The 25,890-nt window shown below is 46.3% G+C and overlaps 1 long non-coding RNA gene across 2 annotated transcripts; it reads left to right on the forward strand.

Annotated features, from left to right (window-relative positions):
* The first annotated feature begins 2,433 nt into the window (after positions 1 to 2,433).
* LOC115100309 lies at positions 2,434 to 25,080 on the forward strand. Of its 2 annotated transcripts, XR_003859027.1 has the most exons (4): positions 2,447 to 2,506; positions 2,737 to 2,973; positions 20,062 to 20,197; positions 24,475 to 25,080. It is a non-coding gene; the product is annotated as an uncharacterized LOC115100309 (long non-coding RNA). The 2 variants fall into 2 exon arrangements; XR_003859028.1 differs by lacking the exon at positions 2,737 to 2,973 and having other exon boundaries at positions 2,434 to 2,506.
* Positions 25,081 to 25,890: the final 810 nt, after the last annotated feature.

Genomic DNA, 25,890 nt, shown 5'->3' on the forward strand with positions numbered 1-25,890 from the left:
TGTCAGTGCCATCAGGACAGATCACAAGGAACTAGCGGGTAACATTCAGACGCTGTGTGATGGGGTCTCACTCTGTTATAAGAGCCAGTCTGTCAGTGCCATCAGGACAGATCACAAGGAACTAAGCGGGTAACATTCAGACGCTGTGTGATGGGGTCTCACTCTGTTATAAGAGCCAGTCTGTCAGTGCCATCAGGACAGATCACAAGGAACTAGCGGGTAACATTCAGACGCTGTGTGATGGGGTCTCACTCTGTTATAAGAGCCAGTCTGTCAGTGCCATCAGGACAGATCACAAGGAACTAGCGGGTAACATTCAGACACTGTGTGATGGGGTCTCACTCTGTTATAAGAGCCAGTCTGTCAGTGCCATCAGGACAGATCACAAGGAACTAAGCGGGTAACATTCAGACGCTGTGTGATGGGGTCTCACTCTGTTATAAGAGCCAGTCTGTCAGTGCCATCAGGACAGATCACAAGGAACTAGCGGGTAACATTCAGACGCTGTGTGATGGGGTCTCACTCTGTTATAAGAGCCAGTCTGTCAGTGCCATCAGGACAGATCACAAGGAACTAAGCGGGTAACATTCAGACGCTGTGTGATGGGGTCTCACTCTGTTATAAGAGCCAGTCTGTCAGTGCCATCAGGACAGATCACAAGGAACTAAGCGGGTAACATTCAGACGCTGTGTGATGGGGTCTCACTCTGTTATAAGAGCCAGTCTGTCAGTGCCATCAGGACAGATCACAAGGAACTAAGCGGGTAACATTCAGACGCTGTGTGATGGGGTCTCACTCTGTTATAAGAGCCAGTCTGTCAGTGCCATCAGGACAGATCACAAGGAACTAAGCGGGTAACATTCAGACGCTGTGTGATGGGGTCTCACTCTGTTATAAGAGCCAGTCTGTCAGTGCCATCAGGACAGATCACAAGGAACTAGCGGGTAACATTCAGACGCTGTGTGATGGGGTCTCACTCTGTTATAAGAGCCAGTCTGTCAGTGCCATCAGGACAGATCACAAGGAACTAAGCGGGGTAACATTCAGACGCTGTGTGATGGGGTCTCACTCTGTTATAAGAGCCAGTCTGTCAGTGCCATCAGGACAGATCACAAGGAACTAGCGGGTAACATTCAGACGCTGTGTGATGGGGTCTCACTCTGTTATAAGAGCCAGTCTGTCAGTGCCATCAGGACAGATCACAAGGAACTAAGCGGGTAACATTCAGACGCTGTGTGATGGGGTCTCACTCTGTTATAAGAGCCAGTCTGTCAGTGCCATCAGGACAGATCACAAGGAACTAGCGGGTAACATTCAGACGCTGTGTGATGGGGTCTCACTCTGTTATAAGAGCCAGTCTGTCAGTGCCATCAGGACAGATCACAAGGAACTAGCGGGTAACATTCAGACGCTGTGTGATGGGGTCTCACTCTGTTATAAGAGCCAGTCTGTCAGTGCCATCAGGACAGATCACAAGGAACTAAGCGGGTAACATTCAGACGCTGTGTGATGGGGTCTCACTCTGTTATAAGAGCCAGTCTGTCAGTGCCATCAGGACAGATCACAAGGAACTAAGCGGGTAACATTCAGACGCTGTGTGATGGGGTCTCACTCTGTTATAAGAGCCAGTCTGTCAGTGCCATCAGGACAGATCACAAGGAACTAAGCGGGTAACATTCAGACGCTGTGTGATGGGGTCTCACTCTGTTATAAGAGCCAGTCTGTCAGTGCCATCAGGACAGATCACAAGGAACTAAGCGGGTAACATTCAGACGCTGTGTGATGGGGTCTCACTCTGTTATAAGAGCCAGTCTGTCAGTGCCATCAGGACAGATCACAAGGAACTAAGCGGGTAACATTCAGACGCTGTGTGATGGGGTCTCACTCTGTTATAAGAGCCAGTCTGTCAGTGCCATCAGGACAGATCACAAGGAACTAGCGGGTAACATTCAGACGCTGTGTGATGGGGTCTCACTCTGTTATAAGAGCCAGTCTGTCAGTGCCATCAGGACAGATCACAAGGAACTAGCGGGTAACATTCAGACGCTGTGTGATGGGGTCTCACTCTGTTATAAGAGCCAGTCTGTCAGTGCCATCAGGACAGATCACAAGGAACTAAGCGGGTAACATTCAGACGCTGTGTGATGGGGTCTGTATACAGCCCAGGGAGGTAGGTCAAAACCCCGGGAACAAAAACCCCCAGGGAAGGGGGAAGAGAAACCAGGCGACACAGAGTCAGAGAGTCACGCTGGTTCCTTCCCCCTGTAGCATCAGGTGTGGGAAAAGGAGGGTGGAGACCTGGGAGCCAATCCCTGGCTACTGGGGGAGGGCGAAGCAGAGGGGGGAGCGCTGGGAACCAATCCCTGGCCACCAGGGGAGGAGTCTGCATCCTATAAAAAGGAGCCAAAGGCATGGCACTCTCAGTCTCCTTCCCGGGACTGAGGAGGATGGATTGGGACCTTGCTACCTGGTGCTTTGCAGGACAGCAGCTGTGGTGCCAGGGAAGGTGAGCGTGCGGCTTCAAAACCTTCCCTTACCATTTGAATTTGTTCTTCCTTTTTGCTGAGAGCCCACTGCTAAAACTGCCAAGCAGGAGGAGTTATCTCTGGGGAATGATTGTGAGAACCCAGAGGTACGAGGGAGGCGGCAGTTAGGCCTGTGGGGCTGGACTGAAGTTTCTTGGGGACTTATTTTTGGATAATTTTGTTGTCTGGACTAACCTTTTTTTGGCTGCAGAGGACTAGCATATAAAGACTGGGCTCAGCAGCCGCTGGCTGGGCCTGGGAGCTCACCAGGGAGCGTGCCTGCCTCCCAGGCACCAGGGGAACCGGTGGATGCACTGATAACCAAATGCCTTTGGCCTTCTGACGTGCCTGGGAGTGTTCCCAGCCAGGGAACCGGGAAAAAGAGCCGTGGAGTCAATCAGCCGGACGACTGCTGAGACGCTGGCCGGATTGCAAAGTTAGCCCATAGGTATATCCAGTTATGTTAAGACTTTTCTACAGCACGACTAGAATTAACCTGATATTCAGTGCAAGTGCAAGGAGCTGGCAGTACTGGAAGAATTGTGAATAACCGAGGGGAAAAGTAAGTTCATTACTGATGCTTGAGAGTTTCCCCTCTCAGTAAGTAAGGATCCAGTGTAATAAGTCATCTGTGCACTTACTGCCCATGCAGCAAATAACTTACCCGGCTAACTTACCTGCGTCCTGGACGCCCCTGGAATTTTATCTGGTTAATTAGATATCCGGCTCCACTAGAGCTAGATAAATGGGAAGAATATGGAGACATCGTCATTGTGAGTTATCTATCTAAAGGCCACTGAACATTGACCCCTCACTGTTTGAATTTGTCTCCGCTCCTTCTCTGGATTGCACAATTATCTCTGTAACCCCTTTTTTTGGAGGGTTCTTGCTCCTTAGGGCACAGAACTAATTTATATTTTCAGGGGCTGCTCCAGCTGGTGCATTACACCCCACGCTTGACTGTCAGTCCCTGGAGTGAGCTCTCCAGTTGATTTGAAAACCCCCTCCGTGTGTGTAGTCATCTGCTGCTTCTCAAGGGATGAGAGGCTGAAATGATTTAGACAGGACCAGGTCTGGGTGGTTACTGAGTCTCCCTCTGACTGATGGTGCGGGTATTATTCGGGTAGGTAGAGATCTTAATTGTACAAACTCTCCCCGGGATCCTCAGACTCCCAGCCCGCCCTGGCCCTGTGACTGTACAGATCTGCATGGGGTCTCCTGCTCTTATTCTTCCTTCATCCTTGTGCTCTGATCTTTCTGGGAAAGTGGGATCAGGCAAGGAATCCCAGTGGGGAGGGGGGGATCCAAAAATACTTTAAATCTTAAACCGAATATCTCTTCTGCGTTCATTGTCTCTCGCAGCAGGATTGCCCACCTAGGACCCTAAAGGGTATCAGGCTTAAAGGTCTCTCTCTGTAATTCACAAGAAGGACCCTCAGGCAGGGAGAGCACTGGGAGGGGTCACTTCTAAAATAAACTCCCTAGGGTGAAGCTGTGTGGGAAAAATGCACCTTTACCCTCTGCCTGCTTCCTGACACTGAATCCCAGGGTGTGGTAACGAGGCTGGGCTAATTTGTCTTCAGGCGTCCAATCCAGGCCCTCCAGGTGGGAGGGACAGAGGGACGGACGGCTCCTTACTAACGGGCTTTCTAATGAGCGGTGACATCTGGGGGCCAGAGCGGGAGGGTCTCAGGCTGCCACACTAATACGCATTTAATGCGGGTTACAGAGCTTATTTTATTTTCTCCAGTTTATAGCATCATCTCTCTTAGATTGGCAGCAATCACCACATTACTTGAACAGACGTTTGGGCATGAGATAAGGCATAAAACAGATCTTTATTAAAGAATTCTTAAGAGGAGCTAGAGATTAAGCAGTCATCTTTCCTCCAGCGTGCTAGCACTGCCCCAAGATTATTATTCTCCAAAATCTCAGCCCTGTTACTGAGGCCATAATTATCTTGAACCAATGTACTACTGAAAGTTTGAAATCTCCCTTTCACAGCTTGTAACTTGTTCTTCATGTTTGCTAACCTTGTCATGAGCTGTCAGCTTAGAAGAGGCAGCTGATGAGAAGTCACATAATTGAGAGACAGAACTTGTTAAAGACGAGCCCATAATCACTCCCAAGGCAAGGCTGCAAGAGGAGACTTTACGGCATTAGCACAGAACCAGTAATCGCTCCTGCTCATGTTGGTGCCGCTGCTACGTCGCCACTACTCTTCCCAACTCTCCATTCCCTTAGCAATGCCAACCCTCCACCAACGTCATCAGTTGACATTGCTAATTCCCGCACTTCAACACTGATCACATCACACTGTGATTACAGACGTGGAGCTTAAAGAAACCTCAGGGTTGATATTATCCATATTTCGTTCACCAGAGGAAATCCCCAGGGTTCGGGGCTGCAGTACTTGGGACGGGAGATGACGTCATTGATGGGGCTGACCACTGAAGAGGAGGAAACTGGGTAGGAACATTGTTTCCCCTTCTCTTCGCATACTGACACAGTCTCGGTCTTACTGCCTCTAGTGCATCCTATGTAACCTATTGAAATGTTAGGATTATGCTAATACTGTTATTACAGTTCCTATTTATTTTTTCTCTCTCTCCTACTTCTGTTATTCACACTCCCTACGCACTTGCTTCCCCCCTCCCTGTTATATGTAATTCTTTTTCTTTTCTCCATGAGTTGATTGTAAACCAGTATGATGTGACCTACGAATATCGGTATATTAAAAGTTCATAAATAAATAAAAATAGTGCTCCTTAGAGCAGCAGCCATTTTGACTCCTCCCCCTCCCTGCACATCCCTAATGTCCAGGGCTCCAGTGGTCAGCAGATGGTGAGGTTTAACATAAACCCAAAGGCAGAGAGGGGCACACACTTCAAGAGTAGCAACTTTGTTAAGAACATAAGAAATTGCCATGCTGGGTCAGACCAAGGGTCCATCAAGCCCAGCATCCTGTTTCCAACAGTGGCCAATCCAGGCCACAAGAACCTGGCAATTACCCAAACACTAAGAAGATCCCATGCTACTGATGCAATTAATAGCAGTGGCTATTCCCTAAGTAAAATTGATTAATAGCCGTTAATGGTCTTCTCCTCCAAGAACTTATCCAATCCTTTTTTGAACCCAGCTACACTAACTGCACTAATCACATCCTCTGGCAACAAATTCCAGAGTTTAATTGTGCGTTGAGTGAAAAATAATTTTCTCCGATTAGTCTTAAATGTGCTACTTGCTAACTTCATGGAGTGCCCCCTAGTCTATTATCCGAAAGAGTAAATAACAGATTCACATCTACCCGTTCTAGACCTCTCATGATTTTAAACACCTCTATCATATCCCCCCCCAGCCTTCTCTTCTCCAAGCTGAAAAGTCCTAACCTCTTTAGTCTTTCCTCATAGGGGAGTTGTTCCATTCCCTTATCATTTTGGTAGCCCTTCTCTGTACCTTCTCCATCGCAATTATATCTTTTTTGAGATGCGGCGACCAGAATTGTACACAGTATTCAAGGTGCGGTCTCACCATGGAGCGATACAGAGGCATTAAGACATTTTCCGTTTTATTCACCATTCCCTTTCTAATAATTCCCTAACATTCTGTTTGCTTTTTTGACTGCCGCAGCACACTGAGCCGACGATTTCAAGTGTTATCCACTATGACTCCTAGATCTCTTTCCTGGGTGGTAGCTCCTAATGTGGAACCCAACATCGTGTAACTACAGCAAGGGTTATTTCTCCCTATATGCATCACCTTGCACTTATCCACATTAAATTTCATCTGCCATTTGGATGCCCAATCTTCCAGTCTTACAAGGTCCTTCCTGCAATTTATCACAATCTGCTTGTGATTTAACTACTCTGAACAATTTTGTATCATCCGCAAATTTGATAACCTCACTCGTATTTCTTTCCAGATCATTTATAAATATATTGAAAAGATGGGGAGAGAGGGGAGCTACAGGGGCTGGCAGGGTGGGGAGATCTTTCTGAAGTGGAAGAACATATGGACTATCTAATCTGCCCATCCACACGAACTACTCTGCTCTATAATCCCTTCCACCCCCTTAGAGATCCCCTGTGCTTTCCCAGGCTTTCTTGAATTCAGATACTACCCTTGTCTCCACTACCTCTACAGGGAAGCTATTCCACTCATCCGTCACTCTCTGTAAAGAAACATTTCCTAAGATTATTGCTGAGTCTACCCCCTTTCAAATCATCCCATGACCCCTCGTTCTCAATCTCTTTTCCATTGAAAGAAACCCACATCCTGTGCATGGAAACCTTTAAGATAGGGGAGATATGATAGTTGAATGTCTCTGTCTCCCTTTCCTCTAGGATATACATGTTTAGATCTTTGTCTATCCCCATATGCTTTAGAGCGAAGACCACTGACCATTTTAGTGGCCACCCTGTGGAGCGACTCCATCCTGTTTATATCCTTATGACGGTGCGGTCTCCAGAACTGTACTCAGTATTCCCAGTGAGGTGTCACCAGGGACCTATACAGGAGCAATATCACCTCCCTTTTTCTGCTGACCATTCCTCTCCCTATGCAGCCAAGCATCTATCTGGCTATTGCTATCACCTTATCCACCTGTCTGGCCATCATATCAAATACAGTTGTCCCCAGATTCTGCTCTTCCTATGTGCTTAGAAGAATTTCACCTCCAATACTGTACCTCTTGTTAGGAGGCGCTAGGAGAGCGGTTCCGCTTACCAGGGGATGTGTGTTCTTGGACCACAACCCGACCCCAGAGGAACTCCGAAGAGGTGCCGCAGCAGGCGAGGCATGCCCGAGCATGGGCTGGACAGGAGCGAGGCTGAACTGAAGACAGATGACTGGAGATACTGACCCTCCTCCGGACTTTCACACTTCGGAAGACCAGCAATGCAATGGTGGTCTTATGAACAGTCCTCCAACCGTTCCAAGCCCTTTCGGACCTGCCGCAGGGTACAGCAAGAAGCGGCAGGGCAGTGAAGACCAGAACATGGAGATTCAGACGAAGACTCAAGAATGAGGTACTTGGGTGCACAAACGAGACTCAGGAACAAGGTACAAGGCATTCAGAAGACTCAGGCAAGTATTGGGTTGAGACTGCAACGCAGCGTGCCCTACACAGTCCACCCGTGGGACTGGTCACGGACCATGCTGGACTCGAAGAGCCTCTAGACGGGATGTGGAGCAATGAACGGAGCATGTCTCAGAAGCTGTAGAGGCCTGTACTGAGGCGCGCCCTACACAGCCGCCAGTGGCTGGTCGCGGACCATGCTAGGACTGTACAGGTTCTGGCAGAGTCTTTGGCATGGACAGAGCAAGCACAAGGGACTCTAGACCAGGGATAAGGACAGAAGCAGAAGTCTCCCGGAGGCTAGTGCTGCAGAAGTGAGGAAGGCATTGCACCATGAAGCGCCCTACATAGCCCGCCCGTGGAACTGGTCGCGGACCACGACAAGGCACACCAGGAAGGGGGACAACAAGGAACCAGGGGTTCAGGATAACTGGACATGATCACGGACATCAGGAACGGAGAACAAACATCTGGACTGGAACATAGATTACAGGATCAGGAGACAAACCTCAGGACTGGATCATGAACAGCAGGTGGACATCTGGACTGGAACATGGACATCAGGACAAGATGAGGAACTCCAACGAAGAACAGGAAACACAGGACCTTGAAGTGCTGGAACAAGGACGACTCCTGGAGGGAAGGACAGCAGGACACCAGGAGTCTAACTCCTTGCGAAGCCAACACTGGAATGGACGCTGAGCCCTATTGTAGGGCTGAAGAGGACAACGCTCAGGGAGGGGTCCGCAGGGGGCCACACCTGGCTGGCCCTTGAAAAGCAGGAGAGAGGCACGCGCCCGTGCCTAGGGAAGCTGGAAGAAGAGCAGGGTCCGCTGGTGGCATCCTCATAGGCAGCAGAAGCGGCTTCCCGCCGCAAAGAAGTCAAGCAGAGAGAGTAGGAAGCTGCAGGCACCGGCAGGGACGGCTTCCCTGCCAGCTGAGGATCCCAGGAGCAGCTGCAGTGCGTCGGGGAGGGCAGGAGCAGCAGCGGAGGTCCCAGCCGCATGGGAGAGCTCCCGGCGGCCCGACCCTGCCGCGCAGGACCGGCGGCACGCTTGCCGTGAAGAAAACAGCGTCAGCGTCCAGACTGGCCACGTGGGGTAAGGGACCTGCCCACGCTCCTCGCGAGCAGGTTCATAACATCTCTCCCTTGGGTTTTTTTTAATCCTAAATGCATTACTCTGCATTTTTCAACATTAATTCTTAGCTACCAGACCCTTGACCAATCCTCAAGCTTTGCTAGATCCCTTCTCATGTTTCCCACCCCTTCCTGGCTCTCTACCCTTTGTTAGGAAAGGAATAGGAAACTGGTAAAAGAGGTGATAAGCACAAAATGATTCACGTTCCAGAGGTGCAAGGGGAGAGCAAGGAAAGATAGATATGGAAAAGCCGAGGAGAGCAGGGAATGAGTGCATGACTGTAAGAGGAAGGGCAGAGGTGCACAGAGAGGGCTCGGAGCTGGTAATTGCTAGAATGGATTTTTTAGAGCATTAATTTTTCAGTTCAGGCAGTTAATAGTGGCTGAAGTTGTGAGCTGTGGCTAATGAAAGTTGCACGCTGGAGGTCCGGTCACTCATGCACCCCTCGCCCTTCATCTTCTCTTAATGCTGTGCCATCACTGGAGTAACGTCCCATGTCCTTGTGCCATGTGAAGGGATTTTCACTGAACATCTGTCAGAGCCTTTGGTGAGCTGGCAGCAGAATCCACAGATGACCTTTCGTCCTTCCCATAGGTTTTATTCCAGGATTCTGAGAGCCAGTGGAAATACAATAGCGAGGTACAAAGAAGGACCTTACCAAGGCACCAAAGAGAGAGCATAAATTGTGCTCTGCTCAAAATAGTGAATGGCTCTGAGGGAAAAATAATTTCATGTAATTTCTTTACTGCTCAAGTGTTTCCCCTGTCAGTAACCGCGGTGCAGCGCAGCAGAGTTTCCCCTGTCGGTAATCGTGGTGCAGCGCAGCAGAGTTTCCCCTGTCAGTAACCGCGGTGCAGCGCAGCAGAGTTTCCCCTGTCGGTAATCGTGGTGCAGCGCAGCAGAGTTTCCCCTGTCGGTAACCGCGGTGCAGCGCAGCAGAGTTTCCCCTTTCAGTAACCGCGGTGCAGCGCAGCAGAGTTTCCCCTGTCAGTAACCGCGGTGCAGCGCAGCAGAGTTTCCCCTGTCGGTAACCGCGGTGCAGCGCAGCAGTTTCCCCTGTCGGTAAGCGCGGTGCAGCGCAGCAGAGTTTCCCCTGTCGGTAACCGCGGTGCAGCGCAGCAGAGTTTCCCCTGTCGGTAATCGCGGTGCAGCTCAGCAGAGTTTCCCCTGTCGGTAACCGCGGTGCAGCTCAGCAGAGTTTCCCCTGTCGGTAACCGCGGTGCAGCTCAGCAGAGTCTCCCCTGTCGGTAACCGCGGTGCAGCTCAGCAGAGTCTCCCCTGTCGGTAACTGCGGTGCAGCTCAGCAGAGTTTCCCCTGTCGGTAACTGCGGTGCAGCTCAGCAGAGTTTCCCCTGTCGGTAACTGCGGTGCAGCGCAGCAGAGTTTCCCCTGTCGGTAACTGCGGTGCAGCGCAGCAGAGTTTCCCCTGTCGGTAACTGCGGTGCAGCGCAGCAGAGTTTCCCCTGTCGGTAACCGCGGGTGCAGCGCAGCAGAGTTTCCCCTGTCGGTAACCGCGGTGCAGCGCAGCAGAGTGCCACTGCCATGTAACCTGCAGGTGCACAAATATTACTGCAGATGCAACCAGAAATTTCCACCCAGCAATTTGCAGAGCTTAGCACCTTCATGGGCAGATCCTATGCTAAAGGAGGTGTTAGCAGAGAGCTGCACTGGCTTAACTCCTGTCCCAGGTGCAGTAAAGTTTGCAGGTCTAACATGAGACTACGGGAGGAAGCTGGAGCCAGGATTTTATGTGCAGAATGAATGGTTTATATACACAAATCAGGCTTTTATTTATTTTATATACACACTTTTATATTATGCAGCTTCCAAAAAATCTATTCAGTGCAAGCTAAGCATTATCTTAGCCCACATTTTCTGCTCTGTGCATATTTTTTTTAAATTCCTGATACATTAGCATTCCATTAGAAAATGATTGTGCATTAAGAAGTTCTGTGCTGCATTTCAGAACACAACTTAATGTTCAGCTGCTTATGTCAGCCTCTGTGGAAGTCGTGGTAGAGAGGGACCAGGTGAGCTGTGCTTCCTTGCAAGGTCATTAGTTTGGAGATGAAAACAAGAATTTCAAGATCCTCAAATTGAAAACTACAGTGTAGGATTGCAGAGCAAGCAGGGGACCTGCACAAGGAGGAAAATCCAACAATGGAACAAGGAAGAGGCAGGGAGAGAGTGTAGGAGATAGCAGTAGTTTTTCCTGTTGTTTGCAACCAAATTTGAATAATGACCCTACAAAAGGGACAGCAACTTCATAAGACGGACGCTGACATATGTTTCAACAGAAAAAAAAAGGTGAGGAACTTTAGACCAGAATGAGAATCTGTGCCCAGGTTATGTGATCTGCCTGCATGGTAAGGCTACAGCTTCTTTCCATAAACAATGAGCTAAGACCTGCCCAGGACAGAAACATGTTGCAGAGGCAAAAACAAGGAAAACATTTGCCAGGAGACAAACAAAGTGCCCTTTTGATAGGCTGTCAGACAGGTCAGCCCACAGAAAAGCACTGGTACTGCAAGACAGCTCACAGGTTGCAGGCCTGAGATCAAGTCCATGTCCGGAGTCAGCACACAGCAGGAGCACTGACCCCCCCCCCCCCCCCAAAATGGAGAGGGGGCTAAGTAGTCTGAATGGAAAAACAACCCCTTCCATCCCGCTGCTTGAATATGCATGAACTTGTTATATATTCATGCTTGGGGTCTGGCACCCAAGCAATGAAGCAGATAAGCTCCAGGGCTGCGCATGTGAGACGCTCTGCTCTTACCCGGCTGTTCATCTTGAACCCATCTTTTTCTTCTCCGGGACTCAGACCAGGCTTAGTCCAGCAAGCGACTGGAGCCAGGAATGCCTTCCCCTCCGTAGGGAATGCTTCAGGGTGAAATGGAACTTAATGCCCTAAAGTGATGGGGTTAGTTAGCTAGTGAAGCATCAAAGGATAAAAATTATCTTCTCGCATACAAATAGTGCGTTATAATACAGAGAGCGTTTATAGTTACAGCAAAAAGTTTTAAATGATACAAAATTAAAACATTTTAGAAAATGCTTAGCATTCAGTTGTATAGCATTGCTAGATTCATATCCCAGCCCATAAAAAAGTACAATAAAAACAATCACAAACACTCACTGAAACTGATCACATTCACACTATTCCATACCATTTGCAATAAAAAAAACTGATTTGATTCATAAATTTCCATACTGGGTCAGACCAAGGGTCCATCAAGCCCAGCATCCTGTTTCCAACAGAGGCCAATCCAGGCCATAAGAACCTGGCAAGTACCCAAAAACTAAGTCTATTCCATGTAACCATTGCTAATGGCAGTGGCTATTCTCTAAGTGAACTTAATAGCAGGTAATGGACTTCTCCTCCAAGAACTTATCCAATCCTTTTTTAAACACCGCTACACTAACTGCACTAACCACATCCTCTGGCAACAAATTCCAGAGTTTAATTGTGCGTTGAGTGAAGAAGAACTTTATCCGATTAGTTTTAAATGTGCCCCATGCTAACTTCATGGAGTGCCCCCTAGTCTTTCTACTATCCAAAAGAGTAAATAACAGATTCACATCTACCCGTTCTAGACATCTCATGATTTTAAACACCTCTATCATATCCCCCCTCAGCCCTCACAACAATAGGTAATGTCAAATTTGATCAATAAAAAGGTCATAAATCTTCTTCTTCAACAACTTTCTAGGATCTTATCACCACCTTCTTAGGTACTGTTCTCAGACTGGAAGAGCTGAGAATTATTATTATTTATTTTTTTACAAGCAATTCCTTCTTTTCTTATATTCCCTGGAGCATGCTCAGTTCTTTAGAGTTAGGCGAGGCTGTAAGAGCAAGAAGTGGTTGGAGAAGCAGAGTTGAAGGATAAGCTGGAGATCCCCCTCAGGATCTCCGTTCAGTGATTTTTAGTTTTGGGACTTTCAGAGGATTTTGCGGTTTTTGGATTCTTGAAAACGATTTTTACAAAGATTGATCAGAGCAGAGGGAAGGGCACCCCCGTCTCCCAGTATCCCAATGGGCTGGATTCACTTTCTTTTTCCCCAAGTGACCAGAAAAGCAAGGATGAAGAGAATTGTATTTTGGACTCTTGTGTTGGAGACATCTGAACAGATTTGGATTACAGAGGTTGCTCACCCACAGTTTGGGAATCTTGCTATGGACAATGAAACCATTTTTCAATGTTGATGCTGACGTAGATTTTTTTGTGATATTGGACTGGATACTGTTTTTATAGATTACAGTAAAGATTTTATTTTGAACATCACTTTTGGCATCCTTGCTTTATTTTGGTGACTGTGCCAGGGGTCCTGGAGATTAACCTCTTTCTCCCCACTCAGACTCGTGGCTCCCCTGAACGGTGTTTGCAGCACAAGACAGGGGACGGCTAAATACTTAACAGTTTATGGCCTTTTGTTTAATAGATGGACCCAAGAAACAAATCGGAAACCGATCCAGTTGGCTGTGTTAGAGTAAAAACAATAGGAATCGGATGATCACACGAAGCCCTTTATTATGTGCCCGACTCTGGCCGAGTTTCGCTCGTAGAGCTGCCTCAGGGGCAATTCAATTGGCAGGATTTTAACAATGCCTGCTGGGCTGCTGTCACATGTACACTGTCACAAAATCACGTACAGAAATTTATTAATTCCTGTTCATATCTACGGAACGTATGATGTTCAGTACGTTCCGTAGATATGAACAGGAATTAATAAATTTCTGTACGTGATTTTGTGACAGTGTACATGTGACAGCAGCCCAGCAGGCATTGTTAAAATCCTGCCAATTGAATTGCCCCTGAGGCAGCTCTACGAGCGAAACTCGGCCAGAGTCGGGCACATAATAAAGGGCTTCGTGTGATCATCCGATTCCTTTTGTTTAATAGTAAATTTTATTGATATAATTCTTTCTGATTAAGGGGTAGATTTTAAAACCTACGCGCAGGGGTCATTGTCCAGCGCTACCCGCCATGCGCACATGGACGCCCGATTTTATAGCAGGGATACGGACTCCAGAACTGAGCACAGTCCTCCAGGTGAGGCCTCACCAAGGGCCTGTACAAGGGCATCCTCACCTCCTATTTCCTGCTGGTTATTCCTCTCTCTCTCAGGCCAATGCAATAAGGTGCACCCAGCCTAGTGCAAGACTTTACTCATGGCTGGGCACATGTTGCTGGCAATAACCGCGTCCGATGCAGCAAGGAGATTAGCACGTTTCAAGTATGCGCCATTACATTTAAATTCCAGGTAAATGAAGACCTTAGCTATTACTGCCTGAGGCAGGGACGCGCACCCAAGACACAATTTTTTTATAGTGGAAAATTAACTCCAGCTCTGGAGTGGAGTGAAGTTTACTCGCAGTCAAGGGCTCAAGGGAAATCTAAAAATCCTGGTCTTCTGTGTTGCGATAAATGTTCTCTTACAGGATAGGGTTGTTTAAAGTAATTAGTATGAGGTTTAGTTATGTGGGGTTAGAATAAAAAATGTATCTAATCATCGTGCTCCACACCACTACTCCCTAGATAGGAGGGCACCTTAAACCACGGGTGCTTCCTTTCCATTTGGTAAATAACAGGCATTGCATATTTCCATCATTTCATGTTCATGATGCACAATTTAGACGTCCGTGCGCCTGATGCCACACACATCTGAACACCAGAGGTGCTCATTTCTCCGTAGTACGTCCGTTTTGCACACCATTCCACCTTCTTTCTCATTTAAATATTGCATCAGCCGCACATCAGTCTTGTGACCCTCAGCACACACCACCCCCCAGATGCATAACTCTGCACTTCTTGGCATTGACTCCCATTCAGCCTCCAAGTTTTCTGAAATCACGTTCCATCCTCTCTACTTCAGGCGTGCCCAGCCTGATTCTGAAAGGGGGTCACACGCACGGCTGGGGCTTGCATGCTTTGTGCGCATTTTACAACAGGCCCGGCCACGCGTGTAACCCCCGTTGTGCGCTGAAGGGCTGGGCATGCTGAAAGGGGCTTCCCGGCGCTGTCCCGAGGAGCATACTGCTGCGCTGGAGGAGCAGAAAGTATTAAAATAAAAATTAGGAGCTAGGTAGGATTAGGTTAGGGAACGTTCCCTCCCAGTCCACTCCTTAATTGGTGGGGACCGGCCGCTCGTGTCACCACGCAGTAGGTTATAAAATTCCCCCCTCGCGCACACATGTACAGATTTTAAAATCCAGTGCGAATGTGCGCGCGGCCATCGGATTTTGTAATACGAATACGCTGGTGCGCACATGTTAGAAAATCGGTGTCCATGCATGTGCAGGTCCCTTAGTATCTTCTGCAAAAAGACAAACATTTCCTTCTAACCCTTCCACGATGTCGCTCATGAAGATATCGAACAGAACTGATCCCTGTGGCAATCTGCTTAACACCGTTCTTTCTTCAGAGTAAGCTCTATTCAGCATTACACACTGACCCCGACAGTCAACCAGTTTGTAACCCACTCCACCACCTTGGTGCTGACTTTCAAGCTTCAAGAACATAAAAAATTGCCATGCTGGGTCACACCAAGGGTCCATCAAGCCCAGGATCCTGTTTCCAACAGAGGCCAATCCAGGCCATAAGAACCTGGCAATTACCCAAACACTAAGAAGATCCCATGCTACTGATGCAATTAATAGCAGTGGCTATTCCCTAAGTAAAATTGATTAATAGCCATTAATGGACTTCTCCTCCAAGAACTTATCCAAACCTTTTTTGAACCCAGCTACACTAACTGCACTAACCACATCCTCTGGCAACAAATTCCAGAGCTTTATTGTGCGTTGAGTGAAAAAGAATTTTCTCCGATTAGTTTTAAATGTGCCCCATGCTAACTTCATGGAGTGCCCCCTAGTCTTGCTATTATCCAAAAGAGTAAATAACCAATTCACATCTACTCGTTCAAGACCTCTCATGATTTTAAACACCTCTATCATATCCCCCCTCAGCCGTCTCTTCTCCAAGCTGAACAGCCCTAACCTCTTCAGCCTTTCCTCATAGGGGAGTTGTTCCATCCCCTTTATCATTTTGGTAGCCCTTCTCTGTACCTTCTCCATCGCAATTATATCTTTTTTGAGATGCGGCGACCAGAATTGTACACAGTATTCAAGGTGCGGTCTCACCATGGAGCGATACAGAGGGATTATGACATTTTCTGTTTTATTCACCATTCCCTTTCTAATAATTCCCAACATTCTGTTTGCTTTTTTGACTGCCGCAGCACACTGAGCCGACGATTTCAATGTGTTATCCACTATGACACCTAGATCTCTTTCTTGGGTGGTAGCACCTAATATGGAACCCAACATTGTGTAATTATAGCATGGGTTATTTTTCCCTATATGCATCACCTTGCACTTATCCACATTAAATTTCATCTGCCATTTGGATGCCCAATTTTCCAGTCTCACAAGGTCTTCCTGCAATTTATCACAATCTGCTTGTGATTTAACTACTCTGAACAATTTTGTATCATCCGCAAATTTGATAATCTCACTCATCGTATTCCTTTCTAGATCATTTATAAATATATTGAAAAGCACCGGTCCAAGTACTGATCTCTGAGTATCTCCACTGTTTACCCTTTTCCACTGAGAAAATTGACCATTTAATCCTACTCTCTGTTTCCTGTCTTTTAGCCAGTTTGTAATCCACGAAAGGACATCGCCACCTATCCCATGTCTTTTTAGTTTTCTTAGAAGCCTCTCATGAGGGACTTTGTCAAATGCCTTTTGAAAATTCAAATACACTTCATCTACCGGTTCACCTTTATCCACATTTATTAACCTCTTCTCATTTTATTCACAAGAATCCTATTGCAGGACCGGATCAAAAGATTTGCTGAAATCCAAGTAGATCACATTCAGGTGGGATCTGTAAAGTGCATTCTTCAAACCAATTCTCTAGTCACTGAATCAAAAAATCAATTGTTTTTTTCTGACAGAATCTTCCCCTGGTGAGCACAAAAGAAAAGTGAAATCTGTGGGTAATTGTATCTGATCTTAAGGTGGCCAGACAGGTGGATAAGGTGACAGCAATAGCCAGATGGATGCTTGGCTGCATAGGGAGAGGAATGGTCAGCAGAGAAAGGGAGGAGATATTGCTCCTGTATAGGTCCCTGGTGAGACCTCACTGGGAATACTGAGTACAGTTCTGGAGACTGCACCTTCATAAGGATATAAACAGGATGGAGATTATGCAGAGGGGGTTACTAACATGGTCAGTGGTCTTCGATCTAAAGTAAAAGCATATATGGGGATAGACGTGTTTAGCTCTCTAAGTCTATCCTAGAGGAAAGGGGAGATAAGACAGACATTAAGCATCTCCAAGGTTTCCATGCACAGGAGGGGAGCCTTGTTCAGTGGAGAGGAGACTCTAGAACAAGGGGTCATGGGGTGAGGGTGAGAAGGGGGAGACCCAGGAGTAATCTTAGGAAACGTTTCTTTATAGAGAGGGTGGTGGATGTGTGGCACAGCCTCCCACTGGAAGAGGTGGAGACATAAGCAGTGTCTGAATGCAAGAAAGCCTGGGACAAGCACAGGGAGGGGATCTCTGAGGGAGAGATGGGAATTAAACGCTAAATTAATTGGGTGGACGGGCCCTGTGGTCTCTTTCTGCTGTCATCTTTCTATAAGGGGTACGAGAGTCAGGGAGAGAAGTAATAAAAGCAGATAAATTAAACAAGGTTGGACCAGGGAGCCTGCTCAGAAGAATACTTAATGTGCCATCAATAGGTCAATTTTCACAAAGGAGCGTCAGGTCTGCTTTGTGAGTTGGGAAATAGATCAAGTGAACCCATCCCAGAGAGGAGAAAATGGATAAAACCCCTCGTGATAACTCGTGCCCCTCGTCGTCTGAGCAGGCTGCCCCCTTGCTTCATGAATTCAGGACTCAGGTATCCAATGCCTTTCCAAGAAGAATTATTTTCTGGTGCTGGTGCTGGGAGTGCTCGGCTGCAGTCGGAGGCACCAGGAGGCCCTGTCCCCCGCCTGTGGGTACAAGAGTCAGGTAGCCAGATGTCCACTCCCAGCACAGTGATTAATTATGCAGCCCCTGCTGACAGCATAAATATTTGGAGGGATTACTTGATTTAATTATCCCTCAGTGCTGACTGAGCTGCAGCCAGAAGAAACTTCACACCACCTTTGCTTTGATTTAGAAAATCCTTTTAATTAAAATTGTGATTGAATCAGAGATCAAATCTCCACTTAGAATAAGAGTCTGAGCAGCTAGCAGGAAAGAGACAGGCACAGAGAAAAGAGACAGCCTTGTGCTGTGGGACAGGAACACTCCAGAAAGAGGCAAGCACAGAGAAAAGAGACAGCCTTGTGCTCATTAGATAGAGACAGGCACGGAGAAAAGAGACAGCCTTGTGCTGTGGGACAGGAACACTCCAGAAAGGCAAACACAGAGAAAAGAGACAGCCTTGTGCTCATTAGATAAAGACAGGCACGGAGAAAAGAGACAGCCTTGTGCTGTGGGACAGGAACACTCCAGAAAGAGGCAGGCACAGAGAAAAGAGACAGCCTTGTGCTCATTAGATAGAGACAGGCACGGAGAAAAGAGACAGCCTTGTGCTGTGGGACAGGAACACTCCAGAAAGAGGCAAGCACAGAGAAAAGAGACAGCCTTCTGCTGTGGGACAGGAACACTCCAGAGAGGCAAGCACAGAGAAAAGAGACAGTCTTGTGCTCATTAGATAGAGACAGGCACCGAGAAAAGAGACAGCCTTGTGCTGTGGGATAGGAACACTCCAGAAAGAGGCAAGCACAGAGAAAAGAGACAGCCTTGTGCTCATTAGATAGAGACAGGCACGGAGAAAAGAGACAGCCTTGTGCTGTGGGACAGGAACACTCCAGAAAGGCAAACACAGAGAAAAGAGACAGCCTTGTGCTCATTAGATAGAGACAGGCACGGAGAAAAGAGACAGCCTTGTGCTGTGGGACAGGAACACTCCAGAAAGGCAAACACAGAGAAAAGAGACAGCCTTGTGCTCATTAGATAGAGACAGGCACGGAGAAAAGAGACAGCCTTGTGCTGTGGGACAGGAACACTCCAGAAAGAGGCAAGCACAGAGAAAAGAGACAGCCTTGTGCTCATTAGATAGAGACAGGCACGGAGAAAAGAGACAGCCTTGTGCTGTGGGACAGGAACACTCCAGAAAGAGGCAGGCACGGAGAAAAGAGACAGCCTTGTGCTGTGGGACAGGAACACTCCAGAAAGAGGCAAGCACAGAGAAAAGAGACAGCCTTCTGCTGTGGGACAGGAACACTCCAGAGAGGCAAGCACAGAGAAAAGAGACAGTCTTGTGCTCATTAGATAGAGACAGGCACCGAGAAAAGAGACAGCCTTGTGCTGTGGGATAGGAACACTCCAGAAAGAGGCAAGCACAGAGAAAAGAGACAGCCTTGTGCTCATTAGATAGAGACAGGCACGGAGAAAAGAGACAGCCTTGTGCTGTGGGACAGGAACACTCCAGAAAGAGGCAAGCACAGAGAAAAGAGACAGCCTTGTGCTCATTAGATAGAGACAGGCTCGGAGAAAAGAGACAGCCTTGTGCTGTGGGACAGGAACACTCCAGAAAGAGGCAAGCACAGAGAAAAGAGACAGCCTTGTGCTCATTAGATAGAGACAGGCACGGAGAAAAGAGACAGCCTTGTGCTGTGGGACAGGAACACTCCAGAAAGAGGCAAGCACAGAGAAAAGAGACAGCCTTGTGCTCATTAGATAGAGACAGGCACCCAGAAAAGAGACAGCCTTGTGCTGTGGGACAGGACCACTCCAGAAAGAGGCAAGCACAGAGAAAAGAGACAGCCTTCTGCTGTGGGACAGGAACACTCCAGAGAGGCAAGCACAGAGAAAAGAGACAGTCTTGTGCTCATTAGATAGAGACAGGCACCGAGAAAAGAGACAGCCTTGTGCTGTGGGACAGGAACACTCCAGAAAGAGGCAAGCACAGAGAAAAGAGACAGCCTTCTGCTGTGGGACAGGACCACTCCAGAGAGGCAAGCACAGAGAAAAGAGACAGCCTTGTGCTCATTAGATAGAGACAGGCACCGAGAAAAGAGACAGCCTTGTGCTGTGGAACAGGACCACTCCAGAAAGAGGCAAGCACAGAGAAAAGAGACAGCCTTCTGCTCATTAGATAGAGACAGGCACCCAGAAAAGAGACAGCCTTGTGCTGTGGGACAGGAACACTCCAGAAAGAGGCAGGCAGAGACAAGAGACAGTTTTGTATTGTGGAACAGGAACAATTCAGAAAGACGTATAGAGAGAAACTGTTTTTTGCTGTGTTGCAGGAACACATGAGAGTGAGGCACGGAGAAAAGAGACAGCCTTGTGCTTTCACACAGCAGCACTTTTTCACACAGCAAAGAGAAGAACAAGGCTGTAGGGAATGAAAAGACAGGAGCTGCAGAGTGAATGCATTTGTAGGTGAGTGTGAGAGGAAGAGGGGTTACAGCCTGGACGGTGGGTCATAGTGACACTGAAGGAAGGGAAGTCATGCTGACAAATTCTGAATAGGATGAGTGTCCTGGTTGCAAGCTGAGAGAGACGGATCGTAGCCATGCTATAGAAGAAGTTACGTGAAATGGTAGGCAGAGCACCTTTCAGGTGGATTTTAAAAGCCAAAGCTGGGAGATACGCAGGAATCATGGGCTAGCGCCTGCCACATAGAATTTCTTTCAAGAAAAAACTCAAAACATGGCTCTTTAAATTAGCTTTCCCTGATTGAGGTTCCACTTACAACATTGACCAACCTTGACCTACTGGTCCAACACGTAACACAGTCTCTTTATGTTGATTAGCCATAAAGCTAATAAGAATCTATAAACTTCTGTTTGTAAATATTTTGTTTTCAAATTTTATTTAATTATTAATTGTCGAATTACATTCTATATTCACTTTGAGAATGATGTTAGCTCAATATTCTTACTTGTCACTTTGTTCCATGTAATGCTCTCATGGAAAGTTATTTGTTCTCTGGAAACCGGTGTGATTTGTACTTTCTACAAGAATGTCGGTATACAAAAAACCTAAATAAATAAATAAATAAATGGAATTTAAGAGGCACCTGAGTAGCTGCTCCTCTCCCCATACACGCACAAACTGGGAAGTGAGAAAAGGTGTGGGGGATGGGCAGGACACTGCGTTCCGGGTCTGTAACCTGAGTACGTGCGTAAGCATTCACGTGCACGCCATGTTCCTCTACCACGTAACTTCTGCTAGGGTTGGCGCGTAAGTTTTAAAATAAAAAAAAAATCAGGGTAGTCATCAGGATTTGAAGGGTCAGGGCTAATAGGGTAAAAGGGAGGGTTAGGAAGTCCAAGCACCAAACTTGTGGACCAGTTACAATGGCATTCTGTGCAGGAGGCCATGGTCTGCAGGGCCTGTGTTGAATTTCTTATATATATTGCTGCTGCTGCCATTGTACAGGATCAGGACAACATTACTTCAGGTAAGTGGCTGGGAAGCAGGGCCTGTTAGAGCATAGCAGCCCTGCAACACTAAATCTGGCTATAAAGGAATGTGGGATCAGGCATCTAGCCTGGTCCACCTTAAAAGCCATAGAGAGAGCTCTGTGAGTGCGTTCCCAGGGAGGAGGAAGCAGGTGAGCCCAGCTGGGATCAGAGGAGCCCTGGGTCTCCAGGAGAAGGCAGTTCCTAACACATCTCTGTCCTAAGTAAAAGCTGTTGGAGGTAAACAGTCTACCTATTGTGGGGGCTGGTGTGATTAATAAAGTGGAGTCTGGAGTCAGTGGGGACTGTGTCTCCAGCCTAAACTTTACGCGATAATTCCACACTGGCCTGCGCCTCTCACCTTCCATCCTCTCTCTCTCCTAAACTACAATATCATGTTATCAATATCATGATAACATAACTGAGTCTTGGGGGGAGAATTTCAAAGCATCAATTTTGAACAGTGGAAGAAAAAATGGCCAGTGTGTGTTCATTGAAAACAGAAGCCAATCTAGAAATTCAATCAAAACATAGTGACCCTCACAAATTATATTGGATTTGAAAATATTGTAGAATCAGATATGGTCCAGATGCTACAGTCAGAGGAGAAGTATCCTAGCAAAACACCACATGACCCTATGCTACAACTCCCCCACCGGCCCATATAAACTTGCAGAACCAATGCAAAGCACGTAATATAACCTGTACAATCTAACAAGCAAGCTATGTCCTTCATGATTAAGATAACTATGTTAGCAATCTTATGAACTTTGGAACACTCTGTTAAACATTGAAACTTTGTAAACCGCTGTGATGGCGAAACCGAACAACGATATATAAAACTGGATAAATAAGTATCCAATGAGGATCTCATGTAGGTAGAACAAGGAACATGCAGTGGAGGAAGAGAAGAATGTACAAGCACCTTAGCTGAACTTAAAGCAACTGTCCAAAGCTTTTCCAGACAGCGAGGCAGGTTTCCTTATTTATTTATCGAGTTTTATATTCCGCCGTTCAGTTTCGCCATCACAACGGTTTACAAAGATACAATGTTTAACAGAGTTTCCAAAACAGTTCATAAGATTGCTAACATAGAAGATATTTATGAAATTGGTTTGTAGATTAATCAAAATATATTACAGAGCTGAGTAATCACAACTTTCTTGGGTCCATCAGTTTGCCTAGTGTTATAGGAGGGGAGCGGTGTTTTAAAGTCAGTGGGTGAGTTAGTAGGCTTTGGTAAACATCCATGTTTTTAGCTCTTTTTTGAAAGTTTTTAAGTTTTCTTGTATTCTGAGTTCAACTGGGAGGGTGTTCCAGAGTTTGGGGCTTCCAAGTGAAATTGCTCTTTTGAGTTGAGGTGAGTTGTTTAGATCGAGAAGGTGGGATCTTTAATAGTCCTTTATTTGCTGATCTGAGGTTTCTGCTTGGAGCATGCAATTTTATGGATGAATAGCCAGTTTGTTTGTTTTTCATATATTTTATGTAGTATGGATAGTATTTTGTATTCGATCCTAAATTTTATTGGGAGCCAGTGTAGAGATATAAGTTCTTTTGTTCAATAATTTGTTGTTTGTTTAATGTTACACTGCACGTTCTCTGTTCAATACTTTGTCTATTGTTTAATGTAACGCCTTACCGGCGACAGTTTTGTTATATGGAAACTGACTTGATTTGATATGTATATCGAGAATGTCGGTATATAAAAACCCTAAATAAATAAATAAATAAGTGTAGGAGTAATGTGATCATGTTTTTTAGATCCAGTGAGTATTCTTGCAGTTGCGTTTTGCAGGATATGGAGTGGGCAAATGGTATTAAGAGGTAAGTTGAATAAAAGGGAGTTACAGTAGTCCAGGTTGGAGAAGATGAGTAGTTGATGGACTGATCTGAAGTCGTTGGGGGCGAGAAGGTTTTAATTGACGTAATGTTAGGAGTTTGTGATATCCGTCTGATTTTAGCTGTGATGTGGTTCTTGAAGGAGAGCTCTTTGTCAATTATGACTCCAAGGTTGATAGCCATTTTTTGGTTTATTAAGTTGAGTGGTGGTAGTTGAGGAGTGTTCTTTCTATCCAGTTTGATTATTTCAGTTTTATCAAAGTTTACTATGAGTTTCAAATTGGTTAGTAGTTGCTTTATTTTGTTTAGGTAGGTGGCTGTTTTGTAGGTTTCTTCCAATGAGTTGATTATTGGGATTAATACTTCAATGTCATCTGCGTATATGAAGTGGGTCAGGTTAAGGGTTGATAGGAGGTGGTAGATCAGAAGGAGATAAATGTTGAAGAGTCTCGCTGATAGCGCAGAGCCTTGGGGGACTCCAGTGTCAAGATTTATTTTTTTTGAAAGGGTGTCATTGATCCAGACTTGGTAGGTTCTTTGTGATAGATATGATGTGAACCATTGTCGGGTTTTTTTCTTTTGCACCAATTTCTGATAGTCGTTCAATCATGATAGAGTGGTTTACAGTGTCAAAGGCTGCTGATAGGTTGAGTAGTACCAGAAGGTAGCTGTGGCAGTTTTCGAAACTGAGTACTGTGTCGTTCAATGATAGTAGTAATGTCTCCGTGTTCAGTTGTTTTCTGAAGCCAAATTGTGTGGGTAGTAGGATATTGTTTTCTTCAAAGTGGTCGCTGAGATTGGATGATTTTCTTAATGATTTTGGCAATGAAGGGTAGGTTTGATATGGGTCAGTAGTTCAGTGGATTTTCTGGATCAAGGTTGCTGTTTTTTCAGTATGGATTTGATAATTGCTGATTTTAGGCATTCTGGATAGTTTCCTTCAGTGAGGGATAGGTTTACGATGTCAGTTAAAATTTTAGTTATTGAAGGTTCGATATTTTTAATCATCATTATGGGAATGGAGTCAAAAGGGTGTTTAGCTGAGTTCATCCTCACACATACTGATCCTTAATGTTTCCAGGTGAGTAAACTGCTCCAGCTAACTTACAAATGTCTTCTACATGAAATGTGCCAGACCAGACGTCCTTTAAGCCCAGCATCCTGTCTCACAGTGGCCAGTCCAGGTCACCAGTAGCCGGCAGATCTAATTCCTTTTACTCCCAGGAAGAGCAGTGGCTTGGCCTACACTTCCTGGCTAATGTTTTATAGACTTTTGCTCCACATCCTTTGGCAACAGATCCAATAACTTCACCGTAAGCCTTGATTTTCTCTTATTCTACACTGGAACGCATCTCTAGCTCCATTTTTTTGTTTTTCTGATTTGTAGTTTCCATTTTCTCACTTTTCTTCTAGTTCAGCTGGAAGCAGTGTTGGGATCCTGGCACCAGGAGTCTTCATTCACAACTCTGAGGATTATCCTCCCTCAGAAATGTTCATAATCTGCGCCAGAGAGCGGGAGCCGTGCACCAGAGCTCCTTCTGGAACCCGGCATCACACCCTCTAAATCTGGCCATCTCCCTCCACCATCCTCGGACTGTGAATACTGCTTCCAGGACATCCCAATTCACCTATCCAACGCAGGAATTAAATCTGGGACCTCCATTTCCGCATTTTTAATACAAGTCAATGAGAAAATAATGTTCATTATACAGAATTTCAATACATGGAAAAAGGTTACTGAAAATTCCTTCAAGTTTTATTTATTTATTTTTATTTAATACATTTAGATACCGTTTCACCAAATGCTAGAAATGACTGAAGCGGTTTACAATATTTTCAAAAAAAATTTAAAATAAAGTAAGTTTATAGTAAATAAAATAAAAACGGATATGAAATAAAGTGAGAGCTGCTTCTATCTCTAAAAAACAAAAAGCAGGGGGTCACTAGCAAAGCTGAGCCATCATTTTGCTAGCATTCCCTGGCTGGCATAGCCACCAGCTGGGACGTTGGTACCTCTGTCTTCCCTGGTATGGACCCGTCCCCCTCCTGGGACACTGGCAACTTCACAGCAATCCTAGCATGGACCAGATCTCCTCCTCCTATTCCTGCCTAACATTTCTATAGCATTACACAGCACTGTACTGTCCCTGTTCAACAGAGCTTACAATCCAATAAGACAAACATTCGGGACTCTGGTGACACTGGCAGATCCCTGGCACTCACAGGTTTCAGTTACGTCTGACTTGGACACTAGCAGCTGCCTTCCATTCCAAAGCTCCAGAAATCGGAGAGGCCCTATAACCTGCAGGCCTGGGTTTCTGAAGCAGAATTATGTTGTAAGAAGCTGTTACGCAGGGGTGCATTCACTCTACAGAGAGACGACTCCTCTCCTCCTGACAGAGACTAATGGGCGCATTTATCCTAAGCAGTAAATACGACATCCATTAGGCCATTAGGGGTGCCTGAGCAGCACCGTATGCCTTGGGTTTGCACTCTTGGCACCTGACGGCTTCTTATCTCTGGAATTAATTGATTTCTAGGATGGAAGAGAGAGGTCTGCTTGCAGAGAAACCTCTCTCTTTTTTGGCTCCATAGAGACTTATTTTGGGGCTGCATCTCTCAATTCCGTCGTTGGGTGATACTTTAAAACAATGTACTTGATTAGTTGGTCCCATGGGCCCTGCATCAGTGATTCACGTTATAGTAGTTCAGGAGTGATTGGGACTTATGGATGTCTCATAGTGAAAGCCTTCATTCCCCTGAGTATAGGTGATTAGTGAAAAGCTGAGCGTCTGCTTCTTCCTTCCCCTGCGTGCGGGAGTGGGGTGT

The sequence above is a fragment of the Rhinatrema bivittatum genome, chromosome 10, assembly GCF_901001135.1.
Source record: "Rhinatrema bivittatum chromosome 10, aRhiBiv1.1, whole genome shotgun sequence".
Classification (NCBI taxonomy): domain Eukaryota; kingdom Metazoa; phylum Chordata; class Amphibia; order Gymnophiona; family Rhinatrematidae; genus Rhinatrema; species Rhinatrema bivittatum.